Below are 5,000 nucleotides of genomic sequence, written 5' to 3' on the forward strand. Positions count from 1 at the left end.
TCAGAGTTTACAATTGGCTTTCGCGAAAGCAACTTAAACTTTCAACTTCAACTTTTCAACTTTATAGCAGAGAGAGATCCGAGACGCAGAGAACCTGTTCTTTTGGCTTTCACTTCTCACTGTCTCTGCCTTCTGGTACGGTTGTTTTTAATGAAAAGACAGAGGAATGGAAATTCACAGAGGTCACACAGTTCAGCAGGGAGAGTAACTACCCTACCCTCTTATCAGTAGCAGAGGCAGCCTTGTATAGTGCACACACACAAAGAGGTAAACCAGAAACATGCAGAAAGACGAACCAAGTAACTAAATATTAGAATTAGTCTTACAGCCCTACTATAAATATGTAGGCAGGTCTGCTGACGGTTTGACTGGGCCCAGGACTAAATCATTTGGAAAGGCCCGCTCTGAATACAATGTACTGGGAACATAACTCTGGGTCGGTCCCCTATCCCACTGGGTCCAGGACAAATGACCCATTTGTACTTCCCTTTAAAAAAATAATAATTTCAGTTTGCTATAGCAAAAACATGAAAATATTACATCTATTACAATAAGACATTTTGCAAAAGTGCCCTTTTATATTTTAGATATCCTACAGTGTATGCATCAATTCTGCAATCAACTGGGGACTTTTTGTTCTCTTTGGTCCGTTTGTTTGCATGGTATTCTGTTGGGTGAAATTTAGGATGCGGTGTTTCATTTTTTGGTAACACTTTATTTTAGGGATACATCTATTAGCACTAATACAGCCAATGTACCTGTATAAGTAACTTGTAAGGCATACAAAGCAAAATCAAACATCTGTTAGGCATGTATTCGTAAATGTCTTGTTCAGGCAAAATTAGGAATTTATTACCAATATAACCTTAGTAAGGACCTAGTAGGCCCTAGCATTTGCTTAGTACATGCCTTACAAGGTACTTATGCAGGCATTAACATTAGATGTATTAGTGCTAATAGATGTATCCCTAAAATAAAGTGTTACCCATTTTTTTTGCTTGAGAAAAATAGTACCAGTTATTATTCTTTCACATTGAGATTCACCGGCTTTGGCTCATTATCTGGGAGGGACATGAATCTGCAAAGATAAAATGCAAATCCCCCTGCACATTTCACACAGGAGGTCTTTCCCGGTCTTTTTGACCTGTATCATGTTAGGGGGCTTATACATCAATATTTTCTAAACTCTTTTATACAACACTGATCCCATGTTGAGTAGACAAGGCAGAGGGTGAATTATGTGGAAAAAGAGGGCAGTTATTGTTCGGTCCTCCAGTTGTGCATCAATGTTGGAATCTTGTGCGAGAAGAGCACTGGTGGTTCAATCCGAGAGCTTGGATTGATTTTACTCACTCTCTTCACTGGCTCCTTATTTTTCTCTTTCTTTATCTCTCGCTCTCAAAAACAAGTATACACAGAAATTCACAAACAAGATGAAGGGAACATGAGGATGAATGAGCTATGTTTTTTCCATTTTAAATTGTTTTCTATATGCCCGAGTCAAAATGACCCGAACACGTTCTACAGGTATGTAACAAAAAAACACGAACACCTTACATAGGCTAAAAAATTGTGAATGACTCTACAGCTATTTCAAATTTTGTTTACCTTTACGTAAGAGAAATATATATTTGTAGGACACCCACCATCTTCCATAATCTTCTGATGTTTGAAGCACACAATCACAAAATCACACACACACACACACACACACACACACACACACACACACACACACACACACACACACACACACACACACACACACACACACACACACACACACACACACACACACACACACAGAAACACAAAGAAATGGTCATGACTTAATCCCACCACCCAGAGGCAAGAAGAAGACGAGAGGAAAAGAGAGGGGTGAAGAGGCGAGGATAGGAGAGGGGTGGCAGAAAGGGAAAATACCTGCCTAACGGTGATATAATGGAGTTCATAGTGACCTCTCAAACCCAGACTTATTATATTCAGCGCGAAAGCTGGAATCAATACCAGCATTGTATTTGGATTTGAGACAGCTCATTGTTTGCAACGATTTTCTTCTATGTTGTTTTGGAATAATAATACCGCATTACTCTTCCGGCTGGTTTTTCAGGCTTATTTTTTCCATTTTTTTATAGGCCTATATTTCTATTTTTATATATTTCTCATGGAGCACAAAAACAGCTTAAGGTTATCGTGACTGGCTAAACCTGTAATAGGGTGTGTAGTGGGATGCTATCCTCCAAATAGTTTGCCGACAAAGATATACCTAATATGCTTCATGCCAACACCGGTGTACGAAACTCAACTTTTTAAATGGTTATTTAATGTGGGGTATATAGCGGCAGTGCTCTCAAACTGAGAAGAAAGTTCAAGATATGAGAAAGTAACTCATTAGGCGGCCAGCATTTATTGCCACAAACAGAAGTGGCAAACGCTATTTTCCCCTCATAGCAGTCATGAATGAGACTGTTTGAGGAATTGGCTCTGTGTACAATTTGGAATATCCCCCAAGTGGGCCTTCCCAGATAGCCCACAAAGTCCACAGCATTACGGCATTAGATGGCATTTCTAAATTCTCAAACAATTAACAATGAAGCCACTTACTCAACAGGGGAGAAAAAAATGGATAATTGCTATCGCTAGTTTTAATATTACAGAGGATAAGCAGTGAGTTGGTGGGTGGGTGGCTATTAAGGACTTAGGGGGACTAATGCGTTTAAGTCTCCCCAAACCCTTGAGTCCTTCACACCCTCTAATCTGTTGTGCTGTGGCCTGACTGTGCAGCCCTCCACTGAGGCCGGGCAGCAACAGCTCACAGGCCCAGTAATGGCCCCATCATCTCTCTCTCTCGCTCTCTCTCTCTCTCTCTCTCTCTCTCTCTCTCTCTCTCTCTCTCTCTCTCTCTCTCTCTCTCTCTCTCTCTCTTTCTTGTCTCTTTCTGTCTATCTGTCTTTCTGTCTGTGTGTGTGTGTGTGTCTCTCTCTCTCTCTCTCTCTCTCTCTGTCTGTCTGTCTGTCTGTCTGTCTGTCTGTCTGTCTGTCTGTCTGTCTGTCTGTCTGTCTGTCTGTCTGTCTGTCTGTCTCTCTCTCTCTCTCTCTCTCTCTCTCTCTCTCACCAGACCCACATTGTCACCAAGGAGTAACAGGAGTGTGTCTCTCGACAGCATCGTTGCATCATAAGTTTGGGGGTTTTCTTTTAATTTTTTAGTGTGCCTAGGGCATCAAATTGACTAGAACCCGCCCTGGTCACCGTAGCAACTGGTGATGCACATGTACAGGCCCACATGTGGCCACAAGAAAGGCCCTATGCTCACTTAGCAGTCGGTTGAGTTTGCAACCAAGACTTTAGGGTAGTTTTATCCAAATGGCGGCCCGTGGGCCAGATCCGTCCCTGGCATGGCAAACATTTGGCCCGCCATGAGGTTGGATTACATGAAAACATATACAGTATGTGTGCTATCTGTGGCCATAGGTTCGGGTGATTGGTTTGGCCCTCGGCCTCATTTGCACAACATAATTGTTGCCCTTGGGGGAAAATAATTGGAGACTATAGCTTTAGGGGGTTTTGAGATAATATTGCCCCACAAGCCAAGACGACACACTAAAGCTCTCACACTATAAGACACACACTCACATGTCTGGAAGTCTCTCTCACACAGTTGAACAAAGCAGATGACTTAAGGCTCAGTTATGCTTCCTACTTGTGCCACAGAGTGAGCTTGACGCAGCCATGATGCAGTTAATTCTTGTTTATGCCCTGTTTTGAAGCACGGTCTGCGCGATGTCATTCCACGCTGAAACTGCCTTCAATACAAAGAGTAAACTAGACGTGTCGGTTGTTTTTTAGCATCATAGACTCGACGAGAATGAAAATGAAACATATCACGTGCATGTTTGATCGCACTGGCAGCCACAGTAGTAGTTTGGAACAAAGAAGTGGCTCATTTGTCGAGGACGAAGCGGAATGTTTCCTCGACCTCGGAACCACTGTTCAACTGTCCAAATAACTTCAGCGTCGTAACTTGCACGCGCATGTGTTGTCTTCGGTTCGTGTAAATAAATCAAACAACAAAGCACGGGCAACTTATTTAATGAAGAGCTCACAGTCCGTAGACCGACGAAGGTTAGAACAAGGAAGTAGCGCTTGTTCTCGACTCGAGGACAGAGCAGGCTGGTCGAGAGGACCAATCAGAGACCTATTTTCGCCCTTTCACGCCGTCGCTCCCTGCGTCGAGACACAATTTTGGGGAGGTGCCCCAGAGTACCTGCGTGATGGGGGGGGCTTCACTACGTTAACTGCGCGGCTCACTGCATCATGATGCAGTGACGCTGATCTCGAGGCATAAACTACCCTTCAATCCACAAGGCTTCACAATAGTCAGCCTTCGCAGGGACTGCTTCCGCTGACAGGAAAACGTTTTTTTTCTTTTTTTCCCTCATTTGGCAAAGTATCAGTAAATGAAGAGGGGCTCACAGCATGTGCTACAAAAGCACTCGTGATTGACAGGCCCTGGCAGCTCATTGTTCAGAGAGAGAGAGAGAGCGACAGAAAGAAAGAGAGAGAAACACAGAGAGGGACATATACGTAGTGAGAGAGAAATAAAGAGAGAAAGCTCAGCTTCTAGCGCTGCTGCCTGCACACTCCAATTTACTGTTTCATTTGAAAGTTTCTCTCTCTCTCTCTCTCTTTCTCTATCTCTCTCTCTCTCTCTCTCTCTCTCTCTCTCTCTCTCTCTTTCTCTCTCTCTCTGCGTTTTGAGATGGATATGCTCTCTCTCTCTCTCTCTCTCTCTCTCTCTCTGCTTTTGAGATGGATATGCGTTTTGGCAAATTACGAGTTCAGCCGGAGTGCGGCGCGCTAATTAAGAGAGGACCTCTTCCCTCAGTCAACACCCCTCTCGGCCTACGTAGCCCAGGCGCTTGCGGTGCGGTGTGTGTGCGCGTGCGTGTATGAGTTCCCTCAGTCAACACTCCTCTCGGCCTCTACGCCGTCCGTCCTCC

This window comes from Engraulis encrasicolus, chromosome 18 (genome assembly GCF_034702125.1).
Source record: "Engraulis encrasicolus isolate BLACKSEA-1 chromosome 18, IST_EnEncr_1.0, whole genome shotgun sequence".
Taxonomy (NCBI): Eukaryota; Metazoa; Chordata; class Actinopteri; order Clupeiformes; family Engraulidae; genus Engraulis; species Engraulis encrasicolus.